Here is a 14,922-nt window from a genome sequence, read left to right as displayed (position 1 = left end):
GCAGAAAGTGTTAAGTGTGTCAGCATGTGGTGAAAAGCAATCAATGTTTCGGTTGGGGCTCCTGCTCCTAGATTAACAAAAGATGGTGACACAGATAGTGATCAAAGTCCTTCCTGCCGGGCTGTTAAACAGATTGCTTGAGGGATTGTTTCCTACAAGGAAACAAATCATGGCAGCTGTCTGCTGTTTCCTCTTCCCGGGACTAAGCAAACTACTTTGAAATGCACTCTTTTTTTTTTATATATAGAACTTTCATTGTAGTTGTGCGCTTTTGAGCACTCGGGTGATTTTTCATTCCCATGTCACTAGTGCACAAGTATCATTTAATTAAGTAACAGCGCTTAGACACATTAGGAATGTGGTATGAAGTGTTATTGATATTATAATTTAAAACTCAGCCTTTGCTCTCACATTGTAAGGACTCTGTAGTATCAAATCAGAGACACATTTCAAATATATTCTTTGTATTTCCCAAAAAAACACAGAATGATCAACGAGGCTATATATATATAACACCTGTACAGATCTTGGCGCTCAAAAATTCATTAAACTGTTCAGCATTCCACTGTACAATCTCATACCTTTCGTCTTCACAAACTCCAGAATACCGCAGACCTTAGGATGTTAACACGCTGCAATTACCTAACAATGTCAATTTATCAACCTCAGAAGGATAAAAGGCAGAGTCGACGCTCACACGATTCAACCCGTCTACACCAGATGTCAGCAACGAGTGTTGAAGCCACTAAGCAAACTACTTTAAACACACTATTTTTTTTATATATAGAACTTTCGTTGTAGTTGTGCGCTTTTGAGCATTCGTGTGACTTTTCATCCCTGTGTCACTAGTGCACATGACCCTGCCCTCTGCAAATTTTCTGAAAGAGCACTCAGTGGGTACGTGGGCATTAGGAGTGCCAAAAGGCCTGTGCGGGAGTGGGGTGGGAGGGCACTGCGGGCATCGCTAGAGATGGGAGGGCATGGCTGGAAGTGGGAGGGAGGTGGGGTGGCACTGCGGGCATCGCTAGAGGTGGGAGGGCATTGCTGGAGGTGGGAGGGAGGTGGGGGGGCGCTGTGGGCATCGCTGGAGGTCAGAGGGCATCGCTGGAGGTGGGGGTACTGCGGGCTTCACTGGAGGTGGGAGGGAAGTGAGGGGCACTGCGGGCATCACTTGGGGTGGGAGGTCATTGCTGGAAGTGGGAGGGAGGTGGGGGGCACTGCGGGCATCGCTAGAGGTGGGAGGGCATCCCTGGAGGTGAGGGGGCACTGCGGGCATTGCTAGAGGTGGGAGGGCATCGCTGGAGGTGGGGGCCACTGCGGGCATCGCTAGAGGTGGGAGGGCACCCTTGAAGTTAAGGGGGCACTGCAGGCATTGCTAGAGGTGGGAGGGCATCGCTGGAGGTGGGAGGGAGGTGGGGGGCACTGCGGGCATCGCTGGAGGTGGAAGGGAGCTGGCGGGGCACATACTCTAAAATACTAAGTTTTAATGTAACATACTTATTGTGTGCAGGATAAAACATAGAACACAAGCCAAGTTCACAGGGAAGAGGGATGTATTAAAAAATATTGAAAGCAATGTTCTATCTTACTATCTATCTAATGTTCTCCTCGTGTATCACTACTGTTCCTATTATGAAGCGCTCAGACCCCTATGGGTAAAGTCCGCGCTATATAAACAAGAAATGGCTCTTCCCTCCTGCTCTTGCAATTACAGCGAGAGGTGAGAATGCTGCCTTTACCCTCTGGCAGCCCAAGTGCCCACAGGAGAGAGGAGCGTCGATCGCTACCCGTTGGTTTTACGCAGGCGAGGGAAGTGTGTATCGGCCTGCAGCTGTGTCCCGACCTTGTGAGTATCACTTCCCCTACACTGAAAAGGACAGTGCCTGCTTGATAAGGTATGGCCTGCAGCACTGGAGAGACTGAACTGGCCTCCCAAGAGAGCCATCCGTGGTGCCACAGGGCGGCCGCTTATTGCACCACGCTGTGGCCGTGCAAGTAACTGTAATTAAAGCGGGCCGCTGCAGTCAACCACAGAAAGGAACATGTAAAGCCTTGCACATTACCGTCAAGCACCTGTAACTAGTTGGCACTCCAATAACCGTAAGACTGAGCCAGTACCTGCCTGAATGTCAAGATGAATGCCCACAGTGCCCGCATGAGACAAAAGGCCCTGCAGGCTCATGAAAGCTGCAACAACTCGAGTGGAATGGTGACAGAAGCGTCTAGCAACGGCCCAGCAAATCGACAAGTAAGTGCCATGCATGCGGCACCCAGGGCTAACGCAGCGAGAAAGTATATGCCCTGCTGCACAGAATATGTGACCCCACAGCACCTGTACCACCTGCGTGGGCGATATAACTACACATACCCAGAGAAGCAACCCCTACATTTCTTTGGATCGAGAACAGTGTAGCAGACCTGCTGCAAGGAGTGAAACACATGCCTTACCCGAAGCTGAAAGAAGACCTCACGTCGTGGGGCGGGACTTCCGCTTTTTACGTGAAGCCCGGCCCACGGAGAACAGCAGGGACACGGGGTTCCCAAGCGTTAGGGAAGCCCTGCGTATGGTGATGCGGCGGAGAAAACACCAGGGGAGTACGGAGCCTGTAGAGCGCAGCGAGGCGACGTGACAAAAGAGCACGGTGAGTGGAGGGGGGATATGTGTGTGTGTCTGTGTGCGCGTGAGCCCGTGAGTGGTGGGGGGGGGTGCGTGCGTGGCTGTGTGTGTTGCGTGTGCGTGAGCTCGTGGGAGGAGGGGGGTGCGTGTGTGTGTGCGCTTGTATGTGCCTGTGTGTGTGTGCCTGCATCTGTGTGTGTGCCTGCATCTGTGTGTGTGCCTGTGTGTGTGCCTGCCTGCGTGTGTGTGTATGTGTGTGTTTGCGCACTTCAGGGAATCTGAGGCAGGAGATGTGCACGGCGCCGGCCTTGACGTGCGTGTCCACAGACACCAATCACCGCGCGTGCCCGACCCCTGTCTCAGATTCCCAGGAGGCGGGCAACATTAGTTGTCGAGCTGGACGCAATGCTTCGCATTGCTTTCTCCAGCTCGACCTAAAAACTATCTGCTTCCTTCCTCGTGACGAGGGGAAGATGAAAGCGAGTCGCTGTTCTCTCCATAAGGCGGTATTAACCTCCAATATCCACCGGAGGGTAATGTAATGGAGATTCAGGTGTAGGAGAGGGTATAATTTCGCCATGGAACAGGTCATGGCACCCTCGTCGTCATAAAAACATAATTCTGATCTTAAGGAACCAGAGGCTGAGAGTCTGGCTAAATTTTTATCCAGTCCAAGAAATTATGGCGTTGAGTAAGAAGCCATCACGCCATTACATTGATGTAGCGGAAAAGCAGTTTACGACTAATAAATAAGCTACAAGAGCACTGTGCATATAGCCAACTGTCAAACTGGGTTAACCGTCGACGAATCCAACCGTGACTGGGTCAACCATCGACGAGGCCAACCGTCACCGAGGCCATCTGCGTCAACACAGATAACTGTCGACGAAGTTTAACGTCGACGAGCCCACTGTTGACGAAGCTTACTGACGTCGATGGGCCAACCGTCGACAAGGGCAACCGTTGACGAGCCTTACCGTTGAAGAGCCTTACCGTCGACGAGGCTCATACTGTCGTCAACGAACCTACCGTTGACAAAGCTTACCGTCGTCGAGCCAGCAGACGACGAGAGGGCACTGTCCTCACTGTTGTCGATGGAGCCACCATTGACGACGAGGTCAGTCGACGACGGCACCTTAAAAGTTGAAGATGGTCTTTAATCTTCAACTTTGTTGACACACTCAACATCGTCGACGACGAAGTGACGACGGAGTCTTTCACCATCGACGGGCGTGTCGACGAACCCGTTGACGGACTGGCACCTTTTTATAGTGTAAAGGCAGCAGTAAGAGTCTGAAACGCCAGAGACCAGGTCACGTAGGCGTGGAGGCCAGCAGACTCTTTGGGGGAACAAAATCCAGAGGATCCTACTTCATCCTTTGAGGCCAAGGAGAAGGAATCTCAGTCCCACACCCACGCTTAGAGAGGACTTAGCATGTCCAGAACAAACGCTCTCCATGTCAGAGACAGGGGTGTCTAAAGTCTACAACCTCTGTAGCAACAGAAGGAGACGGGCCTCTCCGTTCTCAAAGGTCCTTTGAGAAAAAAGTTTCACAGAACCTGCGACTTCTCACCTCAAGTTCTAGAAAAAGACAGTACCATCGCGAGGGTCCTTAGAAAAAAGGCGAAGCTTTCCAAAGGCGAAGCAGGGTTGAAAATAAAGACTTCTTTGAAGAAATGTAAAAACTTTGAAGAAAAACTGAGCAGAACTCAGGGAGACTCCCTTCACACAACGTGCGGTAGAAAATCTGAGAGCCTGAGTCTCTGGGGATAACATTCTGGTGGGTGCTGTCGCCTGATTGGCTGCAGTTTGGACTATACAAAATGACTAGGATAGTCATGAGTGTGGAAGTTTTTACTCTTGTAGCTTGGGCTACTTTACTTCCTGGTTGGTTATTACCAAGTTTTTCTAAGGATATTATTGCATATTATTGCTTTTTTATATACCATGAGACTCCCACTCCGACGACGGGTAATGATTCAGGCATGTGAATCTATGAAAGACACCCTAATAATGGAGAAGATGTAATAAGGCGTAAAAGTCTCGTAACCCACACACTGAAGAGGCAGAACAATAAGAAAAGTAAAAACAACACCCACTGAGGAGTCTATCACTGAGCATAGAAACTGAAGTTTCTGGTATGGAATATGAAGAGATAATTTCCTGGTGTGCGAAAATGGAGATCCAAATAGAAAGGTTACAAACAAGTCAACAGATTTGTTAACAATGAGTTGGTGTCTGTGATTTGAATAGCCAGTGTCCTTTGAATGACAAGATATGCTGCAAACACTGAAAAGTCTACAATCACAAACTTAAATAACTGAAAAAGGTTTTATTTTAATGTAATATGGAAGTATACCTTCTGGAGAACTCATTTAAGTCCCAATCCACACACCAACAAGTTGCGAGTTAACATCACCATGTAGAACTAACTATTCCACCTCAACTTGGCTGTATCAGTTACAGATCATATGCTATTAAATATACATTTTTCTTCCTATTTCAAAAACCAAACATGGCTTGACCATACAGGATCATTTATTTTCACGTTTCGTTTTTTGAAATAGGAAGAAAAATACATATTCAATACCTTATGATCCCTAAATATGTCATTTTCTGTTCATGGCTGGTATTATTTGTGGTTATAAAGATATTAGTAATATGTTATTATCTTTCAATAAATGATAACGTTTTATACATATGTTGTACTTTAATTTATTTGCTTAGTTATCTGGTCTGTAAGGTTATTTATCTCTGTTCCTAGGGGATTTCTTAGTGATTTCTGCCTACTAAACCCTGCCACCTTGGTTTTGAGGGGTCACTCTCTCTCTTGTGTTTTACTGTCTTATTAACATATGACATTGTAATTCTGCATGCGGTTCCACCGTCGCTTAAACTACTCCATTAGCAATTTAATGTGGGCACTTCAGGGTTCAATATGATTTGGGTGTTATAGGCGGAGTCAGGGATTCCGTAGTGCTTCCAGGTCTTTTGTGATTTATCTGGGCTACTCCCAGCAGGTCAGCTATCACGACCCAGGCATGATACTCTCTAGATTTGTTACCTCTATCTAAAGTTAGTCTGGTAGTTCCCTGGTATTACAATGCTAGGTTGGGTTTTGGGTATTTCACTGGACGTTGGGGTTTGATAGTGTGATTGAGGAGTGGGACAATTTTGGGGGGTTGTTAATATTGTATGTTTTTACCAGATCCTGCCACTTTCCTTGTGGGATATATAAGAGGTGGTTGTACATATATTTTAGTCTGGTGACTTGACGAGGGGAGACTTGTTCTTGGTTATGCTCTGGTTTGTTCTTCTGACTCCCTGAAAATGACATGCAGAATAGCATTCAGTTGCTTAAATCTCTCCCTGTGTTCTGGATTGCCCCTCTTCTTTGGTTCTTCAGTCATCGATTGGCTCCTGCAGTTGTTTAATTTTCTCTTAAACAAATGCTGCATGGAGCTGATACCTAAGAATGTTAGGGGTCTTAATAATCAATGCAAAGGGAGAAATGTCCACTCCTATGCTGAGAGACACAAAGTTCATGTACTGATGCTACAGGAGACACATCTAGCCTCCCTGCAGATGGATTTTGACAAAAGTAGGTGAGATAAATGATTCTTCTCTATATTCTCCTCTTATTAGCTAGATTTAGCCATTGTGATCCATAATGAGATGACTTTTTCGACTCACGAACCAGTGGTCTGATGGATTTACCCAGCTGGCATTTTCAGTGAGCACAAGGTTTTAGTTATAAACAGTTATGCTCCTAATGCGGACTTCCATGATTTCTTTGAGAGGGTGATAGGTTTCACTACTCAAGCACAGGACTACTGTGTTAACTGGCAGGTTAATTTCAACACAGAACTTAACACATCTGGCAGCTCCACTCCACACTACAGAGCCAAAGAACAAATTATTTGAACCCTGCAAGCACAGCTGAAGGAGTATATATATATATATATATATATATATATCAAACAATGTAGAACACTATCATGTAATAATTTCAACGAAATCGCTCTCCATGTTTTGTTTGGCATTTTCTGAATACTAAGAACAATGTATGTGATGACCTAATACATAAATCACTGCTAAATAAACATATAACAACTTAATGATGTCAATGTGTAGTTTTTCCATAAAACATTACAGAATTCATTTCTCTATTGCACAATGTTCTTAGTGACAGGAATTCAATAACTCGTAGCCCAATGCATGTCGTGATACACTGCCTTCTTCAGGGGCTGTGGAATCGCTGCTGGAAAAAAAAAAAACTACTAACACTTTTTTCAACGAATGGCAAATTGGTTCCTTTCTTGAGCAACAAACAACGTTATCTGTGAATCTAGTCCAAATGTATGGTAATCAATAAGCAAGCCAAAAATGAGGATGTGGAATTAATGAAGAATGCTATGGAAATGTTTCTGTGTTTTAAAAGAACACAAGATGAAAAATCCTTGTGGTGGAAGTATATTGGTGAAAAAATGTTGCAACCTTAAAGTTTGCATGAACCTAAAGAGTGCAATCTCACTTTACAAGATGTTCGTATGGTATGTGCTGACAAATGAGGTGCCTTTTTCCAAATCTCTCGATTGCTTTAATGACTAGACTTTGTCTTGGCTCCTGAGACTCTGCTCTTATCCTTTTTCCTCTATGGATTTTTCTTTTCCATTTTTGCGTGCTCCGACGTATTCCGTCGTATTCGCTGGGCTGTCAGGAGTCATGGCCTGAGTCCAAAAAAGTTGAAGTCGCTGCTTCTTTAGAGGAGAGAGATAATTCAGAGGTAACTCCAGTTTGTGATCTTTCTTGTTGTTGAGTATGCACTATGGGAGCTCTCAAAGGATCAATGTTTTTTTCGGATGTGATACTTTTTTCTGACGATGTTTAAGTGGTAGATTTACAAAAATTTCTCCCTTGGGCGTAAAACTCTGCCCATGTATACATTTTATTTAGTTTGTAGTCAATCGTGTCCCTCTTAAACTTCTGGAATTTGCTTTCTTGGGTTTCCTTTGAGTAAAGGTCCACTTTGCGAATTATCTGCTCTAACGTTTTTGTCCAAACATTGCCCTCCATTCGTCTCTCAAGTTCTGTTTTGATCATAAAAATCTCTTCATCCAATTCTTTGATGGTCTGAGATAATTTTTCCACTTTTAACAGGATTAAATCCAATGAACATTTGTTTTAAAATAGAATACCACTTTTACACAAATTCCTTGTTGTATTGGAATTTGTATCACATGTTTTTTATGGATAGTGGTAATCCGCGAGGAATCCTTTTTACCTTGTGATATTGGATTAGAGTAGATGCGTGGAGGTGTTGACTTAGTTCTCTTCGCTTTAAGTACTCTAATTGTTTTAATTGTTGCGCTCCCCTCCACAAATCACTTGCTCACAACTACGGACACAATAGGGCATTATGGCTTAGTTGTCTCCTGTTGACATCTCAGTCCAGATGCTTTGAATTTTCTTTCCTTTTTTTCAGTCCATGATGGTCACTCCAGAACTGATATTCTCTCACTTGCTTCTCAAATTTCCAGATATTTAACCCACAGTAATATAATTCCATGGACACTTTCTTTTCATTCCATTGTTGTTACTGATATGGCTCTCCCCACTCCTTCTCACACCATTAGATGCCAAAGATTTGAGAGTGAGGACTTTGACGGAGTAACCGTATGCCAATTTAGAAATGGTTGACAGGCCATCACAGCAGTTACTGCCAACATTTTCTGTTTGACACATGGCTTAGTCAACATGACAGAACTGGCGGTCAAACATATTTTCTTTGTTTAATAAAAAAAAAAACCTGAAGCAGGATTTTCTTTTTGGAAAAAACGCCCCCCCCTCGCCATGGGAGCTATATTCCATTGAGAGGGAGGCATTAGACAGTTTTTACTGCCCCCCACTGACAAGGGTTTCCTGGCAGTGACGGGCAGAGAAAACTGACTGGCATGCCCACCTATCTAAACTAGGTGGGCAGACATAGAGGTCAACCTCCGTCAGCTGTAACTCAATCGGGACATTGAAGAAGTGTAACCATGGAGGAAATCGGAGTAGTCTCTGCTGTGGTTATACCCAAGGTCCCTGTGTGAGGCACTCCTTTAGGTTCAAAAAACGACTCCACTGAGTATAGGTTGGTATTTCCAAAGTTTATAAGTAATAGTCAATTTTAATGAATGTATTCAACATTTCAACTTGTGCGATATAGTCATGATAATCTCATTAATCGTCAGGTTGATTAAGTAAACTGCAACTCCAATGCATTTCCGGCGGGTTGGCCCTTTTTCAAGGAGTACTGTGAAGGATGAAGAAGATCTAGTAAATCATGCGGAATGTAGTACAAAATTAAAAGGTAATAAAGAATTAAAAAGTTACGTGCAGGTGATGTAATTGATAACCTGCACCGGCACGGTATATCAATGGGTGAATGTGCAGAGGTCTCGTGCTTGCATTTGCATGAGGTTAAACGGTTGTCGATAACAGCATTGTGTGCTTAAACAAACTTTGTGCTAAGAGGTGAAAAAACACTGAAAAGTGAAATAGAATAACACCGGGAAAAAGCCCACGTTACACCGCGTATTAGGTGAGGTGACTAGCAAAAACCGCGCGTGCTTCTCACAAGGACAAACACAGGGGACGGGCGGAAACATATGGAGGAAGAGAGACCACTTACGGTCATTTAAGCGAAGAAAATCGGCATCTCTGCGGGCAAAGATAACATAACATCAGGTTCCCTCCGAGCATAAACAATGCCTTAAGTCAAGTTACGCGTAAAACGGATATGACCTACGTTTCAGGTTAGTCGAAGTTTACCTGCTAGGGATCAGAAAGGAACGGCAACAGTCGTCCGACGTGAACGCGGAAGGGAGACTGTGTGTGATTTAAGTGATAGGTAAAGTTAGTCACATGACGGTGAACGAAATAGATGACGGACTGGTATAGCGGCCATCTTAGGTAGGACAAACAAGTGTGTAGGAGGTCACAATGAATCTCAAAAACAATGGAGAACCGTATATCGACCATTAGAGGAATGCAAAAATCTAAAAACTGTAAATCAAAAGTTATAGCAAATGTACACATTCAAATAGCAAGGTGACATAGTTCAGTAAATGAATAACAAGTCACTACAAAGTGTCAGTATCAGAAAGCCACGGAACGTGGTTTAAACTAAATGAGTTATAAATAGCAACTAAATTCAGTTCTGTCATTTAATCCAAAGGGCTTCATAGATTGTAAACAATAGATCCATGTCATTTCGCGTTGCAGTAGAAATTTACGATTGTCTCTGCCTTTAACTTTACTGATGGTTTCAAGGACCATAAATTTTATTTGGGCAACTGTATGTCCGTGCTCATTGAAGTGAACAGCAACGGCAGAATTTTCATTTTTGGTTCTTATGTTAGATTTGTGCTTGTTTATCCATTCTTTGATTTTTGTCTCAGTTTTCCCCACATAGATTTTGCCACATGGACATTTTAAAGAATAGATGAGGTTCGTGGAGTCGCAGGTAGCATTTACATGAAGTTTGATGTTGTTTCCTTTCATAGGGTGGGTGATGGAATTCCCTCTAATAATATTATTGCAATTGCTGCAGTTCATGCAAGGGCGTGTGCCTTTGTTTTCTGTGTGAGTCACAGGAGGTTTTTCAAGAATTTCTTTGATGATATTACTTCTTGAGTACGCGAATATGGGTGGTTTTTTAAACATGCCTTTGAAGTCGGGTTCAAGTTCCAAGATCGGCCAATGTTTAAGAATGATTTTCTTGTATGTAGGGCTCATAGTGGAGAATTTTGATACAAGGACCATTCTGTTTTCTTGTGGTTTAGTGGATTTCTTTAAGGCTTCTTGTCTACTGGTGGATAGGGCCCGTGTTTTTGCGTTTTCTAGTATGGCTTTAGGATATCCTCTTTCTGTGAAACGTTTACTCATTTCATTGATGCGTTGTTCAGCCAGTTGATCATTAGATGTTATGCACCTGACGCGTAGCATTTGCGAGAATGGTAAGTGTTTTTTGAGTGCTCCCTGGTGAAAACTGGAGCAGTGGAGAGTGTTATTACGGTCTGTAGGTTTATGATACACGTCTGTTTTGAATCCATTTGGGGTTCTGGTGATGGCCACATCCAAAAAGTGGATGGTTTCATTACTCATTTGCCATGTGAATTGGATTCTTTCGTTTTTGGTGTTCAAATCTGTCAATGCTCGTTGTAGATTAGCTTCTGAGTCTTTCCATAGGATGAACAAATCATCAATATAGCGCATAAATACCTTGATGTAATTATTGAGGTTGTCATTTCCATAAATATGTAGCTCCTCGTATTCTTTCATGTATATATTTGCGAATGTGGGAGCCGCACAGTTTCCCATGGACATTCCAGTCATTTGAAGGTACCAGTTTTCATCATGTTCAAAATAACTGTGGGATAAAGTAAAGATCATAAGTTGCATCAAAAACTCTTGCATAGGTAAATCAATGTCACTGTTTAGAATGTTTTTTTCAATAGCTTCTATATCCTGTTCGTGGGGGATGGAGGTATATAATGCACTAACATCAGCAGTGCATAGTATTAAATGTTCATCAGGTAGAACAGAGACTTCCGAAAGCTTTTGTAAAAATTCAGTAGTATCCCTCACGTAACTTCATTTTGGTGACTGAAGATTGGAGGTATTTGTCCAAGAATTTCCCCACAGGTTCATGTAGGGACCCTTTGGTGGAAACAATTGTCCTGAAGGGTGGATCTACACTGTTCTTGTGAATTTTGGGTGTCATGTGTATTGACGGACTCCTTGGATATTCTTGAAGCAAAAAAATGTTTGTGCGATCGTCAATAATTTCTGATTCATGTGCTTTGATAACAATAGTTTGAAGTACTTCTTTGAATTGGTTAGTAGGGTTGTTTGGCAGTTTCATGTAAGTGTTCTCATCACTGATGTGTTCAGAGACTATGTTGTTGTACATTCGAGTGTTAACAATGACTAAGGCCCCGCCTTTGTCTGCTTTCAAACATTTTATATCCTTGTTGGTAGCAATCTTATTGAAGGTATCATAGTCTTTTTGTGTGATGTTTTTGGTAACTTTTTTTCTAAAATTCAATTTTGTGAGATCACGTTTCACTGGGTTCTCGAATACATCGATACATTTGTGGCTGCACGGAGCTTGATATGTGCTGTGCGGGCGTAATCCCATGAGTTGGTCCGGTTTGGTCTGTATGGTCGGTGTTAAGACATTGTCAAAAAAATGACGTAATCTTAATTTACGTGTGAATTTGAAAGTACTCACTTCGAGTTCCAGTAGATTGGTTGACGTGGTAGGGATGAAGGATGTACCTTTTTCAAGTAGTTTTATTTCATGAGATGTCAACTGGGTGTCTGAGATGTTGATGACTAAATGTTCTTTTTGGGTTTGTTGTCCTTCTTCAGAATCGTACTTCGCGTGTTCGGGGGCCCCTTTTCTTTTTATTTTGCTCCTCCTGAGTCTTCTCTTTCGTCCTGGCCGGACTCTAAAAAATGCACCGACATGGATGGATCGTCTCAAGATGTGGCGGTTTCAGCAACTTCAGTGACAGTTTGTTGTTGATTTTGTACATGTGGGCGGAAGTGTATGCCCAAAGACGCAGAAACAAACCATACAAGGATCAGACTGACACTTCATCCTCTGGCAGGGACTCCTCATCAGAAAGAGGATATCCTAAAGCCATACTAGAAAACGCAAAAACACGGGCCCTATCCACCAGTAGACAAGAAGCCTTAAAGAAATCCACTAAACCACAAGACAACAGAATGGTCCTTGTATCAAAATTCTCCACTATGAGCCCTACATACAAGTAAATCATTCTAAAACATTAGCCGATCTTGGAACTTGAACCCGACTTCAAAGACATGTTTAAAAAACCATCCATATTCGCGTACTCAAGAAGTAATAACATCAAAGAAATTCTTGAAAAACCTCCTGTGACTCACACAGAAAACAAAGGCACACGCCCTTGCATGAACTGCAGCAATTGCAATAATATTATTAGAGGGAATTACATCACCCACCCTATGAAACGAAACAACATCAAACTTCATGTAAATGCTACCTGCGACTCCACGAACCTCATCTATTCTTTAAAATGTCCATGTAGCAAAATCTATGTGGGGAAAACTGAGAGAAAAATCAAAGTACGGATAAACGAGTACAAATCTAACATAAGAACCAAAAATGAAAAATCTGCCGGTGCTGTTCACTTCAATGAGCACAGACATACAGTTGCCCAAGTAAAATTTATGGTCCTTGAAACCATCAGTAAAGTTGAAGGCAGAGACAATCGTAAATTTCTACCTCAACGCGAAATGACATGGATCTATCGTTTACAATCTATGAAGCCCTTTGGATTAAATGACAGAACTGAATTTAGTTGCTATTTATAGCTTATTTAGTTTAAACCACGTTCCGTGGCTTTCTGATACTGACACTTTGTAGTGGCTTGTTATTCATTTACTGAACTATGTCACCTTGCTATTTGAATGTGTACATTTGCTATAACTTTTGATTTATAGTTTTTAGATTTTTGCATTCCTCTAATGGTCGATATACGGTTCACCATTGTTTTTGAGATTCATTGTGACCTCCTACACACTTGTTTGTCCTACCTAAGATAGCCGCTATACCAGTCCGTCATCTATTTCATTCACCGTCATGTGACTAACTTTACCTATCACTTAAATCACACACAGTCTCCATTCCGCGTTCACGTCGGACGACTGTTACCGTTCCTTTCGGATCCCTAGCATGTAAACTTCGACTAACCTCAAACGTAAGTCGTATAACTTTTACGCGTAACTTGACTTAAGGCATTGTTTATGCTCGCAGGGAACCTGATGTTATGTTATCTTTTCCCGCAGAGATGCCGATTTTCTTCGCTTAAATGACCGTAAGTGGTCTCTCTACCTCCATATGTTTCCGCCCGTCCCCTGTGTTTGTCCTTGTGAGAAGCACACACGGTTTTTGCTAGTCACCTCACCTAATACACGGTGTAACGTGGGCTTTTTCCCGGTGTTAGTCTATTTCACTTTTCAGTGTTTTTTCACCTCTTAGCACAGAGTTTGTTTAAACACACAACGCTGTTATCGACAACCGTTTAACCTCACGCAAATGCAAGCACAAGACCTCTGCACATTCACCCTTTGATATACCGCACCGGTGCATGTTATCAATTACATCACCTGCACATAACTTTTTAATTCTTTATTACCTTTTAATTTTGTACTAAATTCCGCATGATTTACTATATCTTCTTCATCCTTCACAGTACTCTTTGAATAAGGGCCAACCTGCCCGAAATGCATTGGAGTTGGAGTTTACTTAATCAACCTGACGATTAATGAGATTATCATGACTATATCGCACAAGTTGAAATGTTGAATACATTCATTTAAATTGACTATTACTTATAAACTTTGGAAATACCAACCTATACTCAGTGGAGTCGTTTTTTTAACCTAAAGGAGTGCCTCACACAGGGATGCATTCACTTGGATGTATGCACAATTTATACTATACTTGTTAGCGTTGTGGACGGACATGCTACCTACGAGAGCAACCTACCTTAATCAATTCTATAGCAAACAAACTGTTAAATCTACTGCTGTGCATCTTCCCACCTATTAGTTTTGTATACCTAAGGTCCGTCACATTCAAATCAGGCAGGTAGACTATTATGTTGGGTGTAAGTATACTCCGTCGTGATGCAGTATCCTTACAGCCAACCTATAAATCAGCCACTGTCTTTCTTTCATTTGGTATGTTTTTATTCGGAACACCCTAAAGTATCCTCTTCTTTTTCTATTATACCGTTACACTAATTGTCAGCTATGTTTTAATATTTATTAAAGCTTAATAACGTTAGAGGAAAATGAAATGCACTGCAGAATAAAGAAAAATGTCACAGTGAACACTGAGCAGCACACAACAAATGGTATCAGCAGACAAATGTGTTGAGGTCTTGCATCCTTCAGTCTTCTGATACAATTCTTCTTGACAATGATTGATAAAAGGTAATGATGGAAAAAGTCCACCAGGCACGTTGAACAGCTTTTTTCTCAGTTACCATCGAACCGAAAAGTGCTCTTTAATATACGGCTTTATTATACTGTCATTAATTACTTTTGGGAAAGGTTGGGTGCTTTGCTGTCACCATTTTTTTCATTAAAGTATTTTTCACATGGAAAATCTCTATTTAGCCTTTAGCCTACAATCCCTTGCCACAGAGCAGTCGGTTCCAAAAAGGGTATCCTCTTCTACCTTCGATGTTTTCAAGAACAA

The 14,922-nt window shown here is 42.4% G+C and overlaps 1 protein-coding gene across 3 annotated transcripts in view; it reads right to left on the bottom strand.

Annotated features, from left to right (window-relative positions):
- The window catches only part of ZFYVE26 (zinc finger FYVE-type containing 26), a 710,441-nt gene that overhangs the window by 128,250 nt on the left and 567,269 nt on the right, over window positions 1–14,922 (bottom strand). The gene's annotated exons all lie outside the window — the stretch shown is intronic.

The sequence above is a fragment of the Lissotriton vulgaris genome, chromosome 9 (genome assembly GCF_964263255.1).
Source record: "Lissotriton vulgaris chromosome 9, aLisVul1.2, whole genome shotgun sequence".
NCBI lineage: Eukaryota > Metazoa > Chordata > Amphibia > Caudata > Salamandridae > Lissotriton > Lissotriton vulgaris.
Note: the sequence above shows the minus strand (reverse complement) of the source record. Positions and strands in the feature narration are given on the sequence as shown.